Source organism: Hemibagrus wyckioides, linkage group LG18 (assembly GCF_019097595.1).
Source record: "Hemibagrus wyckioides isolate EC202008001 linkage group LG18, SWU_Hwy_1.0, whole genome shotgun sequence".
NCBI lineage: Eukaryota > Metazoa > Chordata > Actinopteri > Siluriformes > Bagridae > Hemibagrus > Hemibagrus wyckioides.
The window spans coordinates 12,673,279-12,689,436 of record NC_080727.1 but is presented as its reverse complement, the minus strand read 5'-3'; positions in this window follow the sequence as shown (position 1 = coordinate 12,689,436).

Below are 16,158 nucleotides of genomic sequence, written 5' to 3'. Positions count from 1 at the left end.
TATTTCAGAGTACCAGAGAATTGCATCATAATTGGATTTTTATTAGAAATGGTAAGATCTAACTTATATAGTCTAAAATAAACAACCACACACCGGATAGCCCGATTGGATTGCTTTAAATCCAGGATGTTCCCTGCAGCAGAAACAACCAGGCGTACCTCACTGTCTTATTACGATTTCAATTACAGAGGATTAGTAGGTGTTCTCAGACTGGTCACGCAGCATGCAGCATCAGCATGATCACACACCAGGAGTTTATCAAGCTCCACACCCATAGTCAAACCAAGAGCTACACTAACAAGTGCAGAGACATAACTGACATTTTTAGGATGTGTCTTTAGGGAAGGCTGGAATCTGACTATGACCTTCATCGTGACCTTAACATTTCCTTCTGAAACTCTTCCTGCCTCAGGCTGCTGATCTCCGCTGCACAGAATACACTGTTGTTCATGTTTATGTGCCTAAACATCTGGAAGCACATAACCAACTCAGTCCTTCACCTGTAAAATCATTATATTGTAAGATCTGGGTAAAAAAAAGGCCTCAGATCTTTGACTGAATGTGGATTTGAATGGATATATAAGAAGATAGCTAATCCTCAAGGCCCCAGACACACCACATTTAGCAGAAATCAAGGCTGAATAACAGAAGTATCAGGTCATGTGTTTTCTTAAAACGTTGCAGTCATACACACCATAAAGTTAAATAATTTCATTGAATCCTGTGGAAATGAAAATACCTAAATTGGTAAAAACACAGGAAAGTTGGAAACAGGAAACAAGAAGATGCTGTAATGCATAAAGAAAACAAAAGACTCTTATTTTCACACTCCTGACACAGGTGCAAACTTAACTACATGGTGCATTTGTACAAATAATCATTTTGAATAAACACATCATCAAAAATATACATACAAAATAAAATGACTGCTCTAGTCTGATAAAAAAAATGAGGGCATCAGCAGCTCAGCACATTTCATATTTTCATAATAACATGCAATCCAATGGATTTATTATTAACATTATCATAGTAGCAGAAATGTTGTTATTGTTGTTGTTGTTGTCCTTCGGCTGTTTGGGGTCGCCACAGCGGATCATCCGACCCGAATGATTTTTGGCACAGGTTTTATGCCAGATGCACTTCCTGATGCATTTTCCCATTTTATCCAGGCTTGGGACCTGCACTGAGAGTTAACCCACCATTGGCTGGGTCTGTTCCCTGCCCAGAAATCGAACCCGAGCCGCAATCCTGCTGCCTGGGACTTATAGTAGCAGAAATAAACAGCTTAAATAAATGTCATGAGTTGATTGCAATTCATGGTTGTTTCATGTTGTGGAAGATCCACATAACATGAGAGGTGCCACTCTCTTTTGAAGTTAATAAGCCATGCAATTTAATAGGAACATCTTCTTATGTATGAATTGAAAGATTTATGCAGTGCAGTGAACAGAATCATGTAGATACAGGTCAAGAGCTTCAGTTAATGTTCACATCAAACATTAGAACGGGGAAGAAATGTGATCTCTGTGACTTTAACCGTGGCATGGATGTTGGTGCCAGATGGCTTGGTTTGAGTATTTCAGAAACTGCTGATCTCCTGTGATTTTCACACACAACAGTCTCAAGAGTTTACACAGAATGGTGTGTAAAACAAAAAAACATCATGGATCTGCAAGTTAAAAATCATTGTTGAAATGACTAAACAGGTTTGAGCTGACAGGAAGTCTACAGTAACTCTAATAATCACTCTTTACAACTGTAGTGAGCAGAAAAGCATTTTCACACACACAACCTATCAAGCCATGAGGTCGATGGGCTACAATAGCTGAAGACCACATCAGAACCCAGTCCTGTCAGCCAGTGGGAATTAATTAGAGCTTTTCACAGCATGCTGTTTGGATTGCACTGCCATAACGTGTCAGGTCATGAGTTGTACGATACCAGTGGGAGAACCGATGATATACAGCCAAAAGTTGTTTTGACCAATCATATTCAAGAATTCTGTGGTATAATGAGACATACACTGACCATCCACTGTATTGGGAACACCTGTACACCAGAGCATTCATGCAGTTATCTAATCAGCAAGTTAGGTGCATATAATGCATAAAATACAGATCACACGTTTCAGGTAATGTTCACATCAAACATCAGAATAAGTGTGATCTCTGTGGCTGTGACATGGTTGTTGGTGCCAGGTGGGCTGGTTTGAGTATTTCAAAAAATGCAGATTTCCTGGGATTTCCCATACAACAGTCTGTAGACTTGAATGGTGAGAAAAACAAAACATCCTGTGTTCAGAGGATCTGCAGACTGAAACACCTTGATGATGAGAGAGATCTGAGGAGAATGACCAGACTGGTCTGAGCTGACAGGAAGTCTATAGTAACTCAGATAATCACTTTTTTACCACCATGGTCAGCAGAAAAGCATCTCAACACACACAACATATCCAACCCTGAAGTGGATGAGCTATAAGAGAAGCAGACCACATCAGGTTTCACTCCTTTCAGCCAAGAACAAGAATCTGAGGCTATCATAGCTTCAGATACCCATTTGTCTCAAGGTTTGATGTTTTGCGCATGCTGAGATGCATTTCTGCTCAGCACATTTTTTAAAGATTAATTATATGAGGTATTATATCCTTCCTGGCAGCTTGAAAAAAAAACAACTAGCATTGTTACTCTAACATCTCTTATCAGCATGGTGTTTCCAACAACAGGACTGTCAATGTTTTGTTTTTTTTTACACCATTCTGTGTAAACTCTAGAGGCTGCTGTGTGCACAAATCCCAGGAGATCAGCAGTTTCTGAAATGCTCAAACTAGCCCATCTGGTACCAACATCCATGCTACAGTTACAGTCACAGAGACATTCATTCTGATGTTTGCTGTGAACATTAACTTAAGGTCTTGCCCTGTATCTGTATGATTTAATACACTGTGCTGCTGCCACTTGATTGGCTGATTAAACATCTGCATAAATGCTCAGGTGTACAAGCTGATGGTGAGGGTATATTTGCCTATACTAAAATAATTGCTAATATGTCATTTTTGTAGATTAGGTCCACAGACAAAGGCTGGTCTACATGCGAATATACAGCATCAACAGTGCTCTGGACAACAGTTGGCTTGGTGTGTCAGGTCCCTCAGAGAAGCAGCCTTGTCAAATGCAAAATAAAGTGTACAGTTTACATGGTGGATCGCTGGTTTGAATATATGCACACACACTCCTGCCTCTACTTTCTCGTCGTTGATGATCCCTAGGGCACTGCCAAGGTGGTTGCTGGGTGATTAATGCGACTTACTTACATCCGAGCGTAAACACATTAAAACAAAGTAACAGCGTGCCTAAGGGTCCTCTGGGTGTCCACTGTGCAAACAGTGGGAACTAATTAGAGCTTTTCACAGCATGCTGTTTGGATTGCACTGCCATAACGTGTCAGGCCATGAGCTGTACGATACCAGTGGGAGAACCGAGCATCCGCCGAGGCTGTATTACTACATCCAACAGGCAAGATATGTAAGCTAATATAGCAGACCAGACCACAAAAACACACAAGGCATTTCCTTCAAATTAAGCTAATATACAGTGGTTTCTACCTAAGGCACCATGTTCCAAGTTGTTTAACACATTTAGATGTAAATATCAGGAAATGAAAGCTGAGATTTTTGAACTATTGTGTCATTTTCATGTTTTGATCTTCCACCTAAATGGTTTCAGTGTAGAGCAAAAACAAATTAGTCCTGCCAGGACTGGGGGACTAGGGGACTATACACCTTAAAAAGCACTCTGTTAAAGACTGTGATATTTTTGCCATTCCCATTTCAAACCTTTCCCAATGCTAAGATTTCAACAAATTGCTCTCAGTTTGGCTTCAGAATAATAATGCTTTCATAGGTCACCAAGAGAGCAAATGTTTTCAATCCAGTCAGCCATTTTCTCCACAAACACTGAAAACGAGAAATAAGACTATTTCACAATCACATATTTTGCAGTCATGAAAATGGTGGAGCAAAATCAAGAGGGCAGATTAAGTTTCAGACAGAGGAGACAGGACACTACAGAATTATTGGCAGCCCTGATAAAGATGGGTGTAAGAAAGGTTTATTTGTGGTTCTACCACTGAGAATATGAGATAAATCCCATCTTTGACCAGGTTTGTATTATAAGCCTCATTGCACAAATATAATTTTTTATTATTTTTTTTAATTAATCTGATTCTTTCAGACTCTTAAATGTAAGTGATCCATATCCTCCGTAACCACGCCCAAAATCTGTGAGACAATCCATCATTTTAAAACCAACAAAACCAATGAGCAAGTTACCTGCAAGCCTGCACTGGCCTGCATCGCAATTTGCTCTGGAGGTCACTATTATAAATCTACTACATTCATCACAGCTGTATACTATCAGGTTGATTACTATCCATTGCGAATGTCATTCTCACCATTTTCACTCATGGCTGCTTATCAGATATCTGATCTAGGACCACATACACAATTCGATAAGGACGGATTTGAAAAGATCACATTATTGTGTCTACACAATCCTGAGAACATTTTTAAAATCTGATCAGTGTGGTTTTAAGACATAAAAGGATTTGGGTCATTTCAACATGGTGAAATACACTGACCATAACATTATGACCACCTGCCTAATATTGTGTTGGTCCCCCTTTTGCTGCCAAAACAGCCCTGACCTGTCACTGTGTATTCTGACCCCATTCTATCAGAACCAGCATTAACTTCTTCAGCAATTTGAGCAACAGTAGTTCGTTTTTTGGATCAGATCACACGGGCCAGCCTTCGCTCGTCACGTGCGTCAGTGAGCCTTGGTCGCCCATGACCTTCCTGTTCGTTTCTTGGACCACTTTTGATAGATACTGACCACTGCAGACCTGGAACACCCTACAAGAGCTGCAGTTTTGGAGATGCTCTGATTCAGTCGTCTAGCCATCACAATTTGGCCCTTGTCAAATTTGATCAAATCCTTACGCTTGTCCATTTTCCCTGCTTCTAACACATCAACTTTGAGGACAAAATGTTCACTTGCTGCCTAATATATCCCACCCGCTAACAGGTGCCATGATGAGGAGATAATCAGTCTTATTCACCTGTCACTGGTCATAATGTTATACCTGATCGGTGAAAATGCATCTTTAAATTCAAACAATAATAAGTTCTTAAATAAATATTACAATACTCCAATTTCCACAGTGCTACAAAGAATGTTTCTTGAAAATGATCCCTTCTTGTGAAATAATGGCAACCTTTACACTGTCTAACTAGAAGAAAAAATATATTTAAAAAAATGAAAGACCAATATAACTTTAAAAATAGAACAATATAACTTTTCAAGTTAGTTAAATAATTTTTACAGACATGATCATCTAACGCTGAGGTACATTAACAGTTTGAAGTTTCTGACCAGCTTTTGTTTTAGCTTTATTTTTTAAATGTCCTCATTTTAGCTCTTTAATTTGTAACTATAACCAAATAAACATCTACTTAATGTTTTGGAACAAACTAAATTTATTGGGAAAAGGTCACAAGTTTTATCACTCATTTATTCCAAATATTAAGATTTTAATGCTGGCGCTGTGTATGAGTGTTGAGCTATACTCATAGCAACTTGCATTAAGATGAGTGATCGAGCAGACAAAAAATCTTTTTTCTTTTTAAAATAAATTATTAATAATAATAATAATAATAATAATAATAATAATAATAATTCATTTTCTTGAATTTAAATGTTATTCTATAGTAGTTTATTTGGTTCATAGCCATTAAATTTTAATAAAACTTAAGAAACTCCAGATGGTCAAACACTCAGGCTGGTAGTGTATATGTACTTGCACCATCTCTTAATTATATTTCATTTATTTTCTTTTGCTTTTACCTACTCCTCAGTAAAACCTGACCTAGATGATGACACCGCATTTTATATCACATTTTATTAAAAACCAAAGCATAAGAAAACATCCTCAACATGATTCCAGGGAAATGCCTGACATCATGAGGCTGCTGGAAGTCATTCTACATCAAACAAGATCCCAGAGCTGTGCTTGAGGATCGCTGAGCTAACACTGCGCTTTAAACCCTGTGGGGTAGTGAGCACCAAGATCCCCAAGCTGCTGCATTAATAATGACCGTGCGCCCTCCTCATTGGCCTCTCGTTCCACCAGAGACCTGAACGCACTGTGTCTCGATAGCCCTGCAGCCCTGATTGATTTACCGGCCATTATTAATATATAAGGGTTAAGACTTTGATATGGCCTCTATCTTTCTACCAAAGGTGCTCACATTGGTAACAAGAAAATCCTAGCAGGAAGAGAGAAAAACACAGCTTTACCCTGAAAACCCTGTTGTCGTTAGCTGACATTTTTCCAGCTATTTTTTTTTCCAATGTGCACCAAGTAACCATTGTTACCAAAATTGTTTTAGAGTAAATGAGCTAAAACATGCTCCAAAAATTGCTAGAAGTCACTGCATAAATGTCATATACTAAAATTTTATATTCACTGAATAATCTGCAGTGTTTTACCAGAACAGAATAGAATAGATAATATAGAAAAAAAGTCACTACTTGCACTGTCACAGCACCATAAACTAATTATTTAAGCATTTACAAAATTCAAAAATTTCTTTCAAAAATAGTCCCATGAATCAGTAAATAGACACAAAGGAAATGGTTATGGATATAAATAACTCATTGAAGATGTACAAAAAAGTGTGTGTGCAGGACAATGGTGATTGGTCAATGATTATGATGGTGATCTGTGATTGGTCTTTAGAGACAGTCATATATTCAGTGTTATTGAGGACAGTGGTTGTTGGGAACAATGGTAATTATTTACTGGTCTTGGGGAATGATGGTGATCAATGATTGGTGGTTGGGAACAATGGGGATGGGTGATTGGTCGTTGGGAATGATGGTGATCAGTGATTAGCTATGGGGAATTATGCTGATCAGTGATTGGTTGTTAGGAATGATAGTGATCAGTGATTGGTTGTTTGAAGCTGCTGGGGAGGTGTGAGAACCTGTTTTTTCAACATTTTTCAGATGTGACAGTCTCTGACATCTAATGTCATTTTTTTAAATAAAGACTGTCTATGATTCTATGACTAAACCACAAATGTTGGCATCTCTGTTACAAACACCCCACAGAGTGGACCATGCACAGACCATCACACCTGTGAAATTATCAAGCACTGGCCAAAAAGGACAGTTGTTTCAGCCCAGTAGGAATTCAGAAGTAGTGATTTCCTGATCAATAAATTATGATTCAGATGCAGAGGATGACCCTTCTGAACCACACGAAGTGAGACAGAGGAGATCAAGGATCTTTGTTTTTCCAGGAGGTCTCAATGGCAAATTAACTTCAGGATTCAAGGCTAACCTTATTAGCTTTAGCGCTAGCCCTACAGCTGAAATCAATAAGCTGGCTGTGACTATTTGAGACTCGAACCACGCTGCCACAAGGGCTAACCTTGAGCCGAGCCACAGTAGAAAGAGAACGAGAGAGAGGAAAGGTCTTTACTTGCTGTGCTTTCTCTCCAGGTTCTAAAAAGACCCTAATCAAAACAGACTGGAGAGTGCATGCCCGACGAACTCTTGTTTCGATTTTAATCAACTGTAGAAGAGATGTGTGAAAGGGTGTGTGTTTGTGTGTATACACTGAGCATATGTGCTAAAAATTCCTCTAGCAAGTGCCCCTATTTTTTATTTTATTTTTTTTTACTAAACTCGGACTAAAGTAAATAAGGTATAAAACAATTGGGGTCATGTGTTTACAGAAAATAATCATTTGATGAGGTGATGTGATGAAGCTACTGTTACCACCCCAAAGTTGTTTATTTTTCTACAACAGAAAAGGTCCTATTTCAGAAAAGGTCTCATTTCTCAGAAGGTCTTATTTCTGTACTAATTTGCCAATTTATAGTTAAATTCATTTTCCATAACACAAGTTATTTCCTGACTTCACTTATGTAACAACAAATACACTATATTGCCAAAAGTATTCGCTCACCCATCCAAATAATCAGAATCAGGTGTTCCAATCACTTCCATGGCCACAGGTGTATAAAATCAAGCACCTAGGCATGCAGACTGTTTTTACAAACATTTGTGAAAGAATGGGTCGCTCTCAGGAGCTCAGTGAATTCCAGCGTGGAACTGTGATAGGATGCCACCTGTGCAACAAATCCAGTCGTGAAATTTCCTCGCTCCTAAATATTCCACAGTCAACTGTCAGATGTATTATAAGAACGTGGAAGTGTTTGGGAACGACAGCAACTCAGCCACGAAGTGGTAGGCCACGTAAACTGACGGAGCGGGGTCAGCGGATGCTGAGGTGCATAGTGCGAAGAGGTCGCCAACTTTCTGCAGAGTCAATCACTACAGACCTCCAAACTTCATGTGGCCTTCAGATTAGCTCAAGAACAGTGCGCAGAAAGCTTCATGGAATGGGTTCCCATGGCCGAGCAGCTGCATCCAAGCCATACATCACCAAGTGCAATGCAAAGCGTCGGATGCAGTGGTGTAAAGCACGCCGCCACTGGACTCTAGAGCAGTGGAGACGCGTTCTCTGGAGTGACGAATCGCGCTTCTCCATCTGGCAATCTGATGGACGAGTCTGGGTTTGGCGGTTGCCAGGAGAACGGTACTTGTCTGACTGCATTGTGCCAAGTGTAAAGTTTGGTGGAGGGGGGATTATGGTGTGGGGTTGTTTTTCAGGAGCTGGGCTTGGCCCCTTAGTTCCAGTGAAAGGAACTCTGAATGCTTCAGCATACCAAGACATTTTGGACAATTCCATGCTCCCAACTTTGTGGGAACAGTTTGGAGCTGGCCCCTTCCTCTTCCAACATGACTGTGCACCAGTGCACAAAGCAAGGTCCATAAAGACATGGATGACAGAGTCTGGTGTGGATGAACTTGACTGGCCTGCACAGAGTCCTGACCTCAACCCGATAGAACACCTTTGGGATGAATTAGAGCAGAGACTGAGAGCCAGGCCTTCTCGTCCAACATCAGTGTGTGACCTCACAAATGCGCTTCTGGAAGAATGGTCAAAAATTCCCATAAACACACTCCTAAACCTTGTGGACAGCCTTCCCAGAAGAGTTGAAGCTGTTATAGCTGCAAAGGGTGGACCGACGTCATATTGAACCCTATGGATTAGGAATGGGATGTCACTTAAGTTCATATGCGAGTCAAGGCAGGTGAGCGAATACTTTTGGCAATATAGTGTATATAAACTGTCATTTCCTTACCAGCCTTTTATATTTCGTTGTTCTTGAAATTAACCCTTTTTCCCAGTACACTGGCGTTCCATTCCACTGGCGAAATGGAAATCGAATTATGAGAGATTTTCTATTAGTATAAACAAATGAATAATTTTATTGCTGTAAGTCAGACATAAAAGGACTTGGACATAAAAGTCAGGACACCGTTGGCTTGCCTTGTGAGACATTTGTTTTTTACCTCTGTTGGGATAACTTTACACAGAACTTTAGTGGTTGAAGATAACACCTTTAAATTTTAGATGCTTATAAAAAAAAAAGCACCTTGGGCATCTCAAAGAGAAGAAATGGGTTTGAAATCACGGTTTACTTTGAAGATTCGTGCTTGGGGAAAAAAAGAAGAATTTTTCAGGTTTTTTGGAACTTTTCTATGAATATATTACCCGTAGCAGGTATACAGAAACAGAAATAATTATTTTAAAAAATTAAAAAAAAAAAGGCCTGAGTGTCTACTTCCATATGAGTCATTAACCACCACTGTGAAGTCTGACATGCAAAGATGTTCAATGCTGAACCTGGACACAGTAAGACAGGAGCAAATTCCAATTTTTTTGTCTTTGGTAAAAGGAGTTAATAGAGTTAGTAAACTCGTCTACTCTGATGATGTTCCTGTTGTGGAAAAATTAAAGCTATATCTTTACCTCTAACTGTTACAAATCACTGACACTGGAGACTCCTTCCAGTAAAGATGTAATAAATATGTCCTCACAGAAAACCTGACCACATTAATGCATACACATCTGTCGAGTTACTACTGTTTTAGAAATTTCATCAACATTTAGAGAGCCGAATTTGCCTACTGAGCATTTTATTTACACTAGACTATGAGAAGATTTTCAACAAAAATTACAATCCATGCAAATGTAGCTATAACTAGCTACATGGTGGGCTTCTCACTGCAGCCACAAAATCTACTAAATACACCGATCAGGCATAACATTATGAGCAGTGAGAGGTGAAGTGAATCATCATTGGACATGTTAGTGGGTGGGATATATTAGGCAGCAAGTGAACATTTTCTCCTCAAAGTTGATGTGTTAGAAGCAGGAAAAATGAGCAAGCATAAAGATTTGAGCGAGTTTGACGAGGGCCAAATTGTGAGGGCTAGACGACTGGATCAGAGCATCTCCAACTGCAACTCTTATGGGGTGTTCCCGGTCTGCAGTGGTCAGTATCTATCAGAAGTGGTCCAAGGAAGGAACAGTGGTGAACCGGCATCAGGGTCACGCACGTGGGAAGTGAATTTTGCCAGAATCGCTTACAATTACTTATAGATAAAAAAAAATACTCCTGAAACATTAACAGCTAGCTTGCTAACAGCATAAAAATGTTGCAGAGAGATATTTGATTTGCTAAAACATTGAATTTCCACCAAGACTGTTGAATAACACACTCTTTGGTAAACATTTCTTTGCTGTATTTTAATAAAAGATTGGTTGAAGTCAGGAAGTCAAAGCAACCACCTGTGCTAGACAGCTAGCTAGCGTTATAGCTAATGATAGTCGGTTCAACAAACCTTCAAGGGAAGTGAAAAAAATGGCTCGTCCCTGAATGATGCTATAATACTTTAAAAAGAACTTTTTCCTTCAGGAAATTTTAATCTGAACCACTTTAACAAACTAATCGTTGAAAAATCAGTTTCAACATCTTAGAAGTAAAAAGCACGGGTAAATCAGTACACACACACACTTACTTTATCAAAACCATCAAAGCTTATTCACTTTACACTGTTTCATAAAGTATTTTATCTCTCTCCAAGGAATCTGAAGTGTATACATTCTTGCTGTAAATCAATCAGCAATTTCTTCATGGTCTTTTGAGTCTCGGTGAATCCAATGCAGTGGAAAGCCCATTATGTACATAATTCATGAGCTCGCTCAAGTCGCATCTCAGCAAGAGCGCAACGGGGAGAAAGTAACAATGACGCATTGATACAGCGCGAGGGGAAAAATGGGGGGAAAGCAGGTAGTCGAGATAAAGAAAAATCAGGGCTTAGCTACAGATGCATTCTTGACGTATTTTCCGACTTTATCCATCTGGATTCACTCCGTCAGCTGCGATGAGCTCACGCCTGTGTTTATTACACCAAGTGAAGAAAGAACACTTAAGCCCAACGTTTACAATCACCTCTGCCGTAACCCAGCTGCAAGGTCTCGGCCCAATCCACTAAAACACCACCAGACTGTCTTCAAACGCCGTCACATCGTCCTCAGCCAAAACTCTCCTGGCTCAGGGCTGAGAGAAATCGCTAGGTTCCTGGCAGAGAGAAGTCTCACTGTGCTCTTTTAATATACAAATCTGAAGATGAACTCTACTTTTTTGGCACGTGTCACAAAAATGGTCTGAGCTGTAGCCAAGGATGAGGGAGAGCAAGAATTTGTTCCTGCTTGATGGACAGCGTTATTTGGAGGAAGCGCAGCTGAGAAGTGGCTTTTATACTATAGATTCTGCTGCTTTAGGAATAGTCACCGTTACCACCCAGAAGATGATTATTGTTCCTTAATAGCACATCCTGAAGTATATGTTTGCACAGCAATTTGACAACTATTACAAATTATTTATTTGATATCCATTATTTACATTAGAGGACACGTTAACTCTCAGTGCAGGTCCTAAACCCGGTGTCCAGACATTTTATCCGACCCACCAGATTGTCCTACTGCACATGCGCACATCGATTTCGCATCATTTTCGTCATGCTGAAACCGCTCAAAATTTTTTACTACCTGCATGTGGATTTCTTCATCTAAGGTAAATTTTTGACTATTTCTATTAGTTTTTATTGTTAGGTTTCATTATACCAGCTAGCAGTAGTGAACATTTTGTCCTCAAAGTTGATGTGTTAGAAGCAGGAAAAATGGGCAAGTGTAAGGATTTGAGCGAGTTTGACAAGGGCCAAATTGTGATGGTTAGATGACTGGATCAGAGCATCTCCAAAACTGCAGCTCTTGTGGAGTGTTCCTGGTCTGCAGTGGTCAGTATCTATCAAAAGTGGTCCAAGGAAGGAACAGTGGTGAACCAGTGACAGGGTCATGGGCGGCCAAGGCTCATTGATGCACGTGGGGAAGTTAAAGCTGGGTCAGGGCTGTTTTAACAGCAAAAGGGGGACCAACACAATATTAGGCAGGTAGTCATAATGTTATGCCTAGTCAGTGAAATTGTTAACATTTTTCATGGAAAAGTTCACTGATTAGCAAATCAGTTCAAAATTACTTGATCGCCTGGTGTAAAATACACATTATTTTTTATTTATTTTCTTTATAGTTCACTGTTTATCGGTGTTTGTTTCTTTCTTGCATTTTTTAACAGGTATGGAAGATGAGTGGGAATCGCTGGATAATCACCTGTCAGCGGGATCATACCCATGCTATCATTGCCTAATAAGACTGTCCGGCAATGTTGCACTGTTTTATTTTACTGTAGTCAAAGATGCGAAGCAGAAATCAGCAGCAGGATTTTTCCATGAGGTAGGAAGGATCGATAGATATAGCTATAATTTTGCGAAAATCTAACCAGGACAAGAAAGGACAACATCATTTATATTAGAGGTCCAGTTGTGTAATGTTTTAATGAACATTGTAATCGCTTGCAAGTTGCTGTGGTACAAATTGAATAACAATCCAGACCATGCTGTTATACACTTTCTTAGAAAGAGCTAGAAGCAATGCTTTCGTGTAACAGCATGGTCTGGATTGTGTTACTTAATTAACATCTTCTAGGCTTTTTTCACACTGCATTTAACGCCAGGTTTTTATCGTTTTAAACCACGCTTTTAACTAGAGAAACGTAAAGGAACATTTCACACTTGTAAATTAGAAGCGGGGTTAAGCACTTTTATATAACCCTGCTCTGATACAGCTTTTGTGTTGTTAACCCCGCATTGTGGTGCTGAACATGTGCAGTGTGAAATGATATTACAGCTAGATGCTTACAGACACTCAGTCAGAAATTTGCCAGCAGGTCTCCTATCACATGCTTTGTACAGTCACAGAAACCCTGCATGTTGTGTAAACAGCAGATGATGACAGAAGCTCACAGTGTTGACTTTTGATATTGTTTATTAAAATACTTGTTATTAAAAATGTGAAAGGTTTTCATGTCATACCAAAGTGTTGGTACAGTACATATGTGCCACCAGTGATGACTCAGAAATTCCAAGATGAGGACTGAGCCGTAAACAATGACGCTACCAAGTTTCACCATGCTTAAAAGAAATAATTAAAAAAAATCATTTATGCTGCTCCCATGTATGTTTTCTTTCTTTTGTCTTTGTGCATCTCAGCAGGCTTAAAACAGACAACACGGTGCATGGCAACATTTTTTCCCTCAATGAAGCGAAAGTATGAGACAAGCTCTTATTTAAAGCGGTTGTGTACTGTATTTATCAAATCCTGATTGTTGATGTTGCAAAAAAGAAGATTAAGTCAGGGTTTAGGAATGTACAGTGTAAAATGTCAGATTATAAAGAGCCAGGATTTATTGTAAACCCCGGGTAAATTATGAGCAGTGTGGAACTTTAAACCCAGGATTGTGTTTATCCTTAATTTAGAGTAACTATTTCAAGATTGAAAGACTTTCTGATCAATCTACATTAAGAATGTAGTTATACACCGATCAGGCATAACATTATGAGCAGTGAGAGGTGAAGTGAATAACACTGATTATCTCCTCATCATGGCACCTGGTAGTGGGTGGGATATATTAGGCAGCAAGTAAACATTTAGTCCTTAAAGTTGATGTGTTAGAAGCAGGAAAAATGGGCAAGCGTAAGGATTTGAGTGAGTTTGACAAGGACCAAATGGTGATGGCTAGAAGACTGGATCAGAGCATCTCCAAAACTGCAGCTCTTGTGGGGTGTTCCCGGTCTGCAGTGGTCAGTATCTATCAAAAGTGGTCCAAGAAAGAAACAGTGGTGAACTGGAGACAGGGTCATGGGCGGCCAAGGCTCATTGATGTACGTGGGGAGCGAAGTCTGGCCCGTGTGATCTGATCCAACAGACAAGCTACTGTTGCTCAAATTGCTGAAGAAGTTAATGCTGGTTCTGATAGAAAGCTGTCAGAATACACAGTGCATGATGGGTCAGAGGGCTTTTTCGGCAGCAAAAGGGGGACCGACACGATATTAGACAGGTGGTCATAATGTTATGCCTGATCAGTGCACAGTTATCTTACATGATATTGTGGCGAACATTTGCTCTTTCTGCTAATGTAAAACTACAGGTTTTGTTATTATTTGTTGACTACATCCTTTTAGTAAATAAATTTTAGATTACTCTACTTTAATAGCCCTAAGAATTGCCATAGTAACCTATTCCCGCCCCCCATGTTATGTTAAATTCAGACTGCTGGAATTAACAAAGAGCATGTTACAATCAGCTTTCCTGTACAAGACTGTTAGAGGACAAAAACCGTCCATGGTGTAAATCTGGGAAAACAAGGTTTGCAGAATTTGAATGATAAACATCAAATATCCAAAGCACTCGTCTGTGTGTTTGAACAGTAGGCGAGCTCCTGGGTTTAAAACGCTCCATCACAGAGGAGGACATTAACCTTCAGTAGTGATAGATGCACTACACAAATAAGGCGAGGACTTGGACAGCAGGGAAACAAATCACTAAATCATGCTTCTCATGCACATATACCATATGCACCCTGCTGCAGGCTATTTAGTTATAAATCCTCTCATTTTGACTGCGTCTGAGATAGAAGCCCCTGATAACAGAGTAGAGGTTTTAGCCTTCTGCTCAAATTAAAGGAATAGTTTAACCAAAACTCAAATACCTTAAACAACCCGGAGAATATCTTCTCTTGCTCACGCTTTGTTTTCGCACTGGAGTTACAAGGCTAACAACTAAGATGATCTTATAGCTGCTGCTTTCATTGCCTAAGTCATAGGCATAGTCATAAGCCATAGTCTACACCATCATAGGTCATTTGCAGAATAAATGCTCTTCTTTTATATGTTTTGTCCACTTTATTGTTTTCTGTCTGCTTCCCATCCACAATGAAATGCCAGTGTGACAGAAACATGTCATGACCTTTACACTGCATTTCAGTGATTAGTCATTGCTACAGTAACCTGTTTCTATAAGTGCCCCAATCTTAGAATTGTAGATATTGTGTATGTCTCCTTGTGCCTCCAAAACAGCTCTGATTCCTTGAGGCATGGACTCCACTAGACCTCTGAAGATCTGCTGTGGAATGTGGTACCAAGACATTGGCAGCAGATCCTTTGTAGTGGTATACTGTAAGATGTAAGGTGAGGTCTCCATGGATCAGACTGGTTTGTCCAGCACATTTCACAGATGTTTGACCAGATTGAGATCTGAGGAATTTGAAGGCCAAGTCAACAACTTGAACTCTTCATGTCATGTTCCTCAAACCATTCTTCTTCTTCCAGCTTTTCCCTTCAGGGGTCGCCACAGCGAATCAGCTCTCTCCACCTATCCCTATCTTCTGCATCCTCAACACTTGCACCCACTAGCTTCATATCCTCATTTATTACATCCATATGCCTCCTCTTTAGCCTTCCTCTTTGCCACCTGTCTGGCAGCTCCTTGTCCAACATTCTCCTACCAATATACTCACTCTCCCACCTCTGAACATGTCCAAACCATCTTAATCTGGCCTCCCTAACTTTGTCCCCCAAATGTCCAACATGACCTGTCCCTCTGATCCTGTCCAGCCTTCTCACTCCCAAAGAGACGTTCCTCAAACCATTCCCTGAACAATATTTGCAGTGTGTCAGAGAGCATTATCCTGCTGAAAGAGTCCATTGGCATTAGAGAATACTGTTGCTATGAAGAGGTCTTTTTTTCCCCCACATTTTATCCTCCCATGTTTGTTTTGAATTA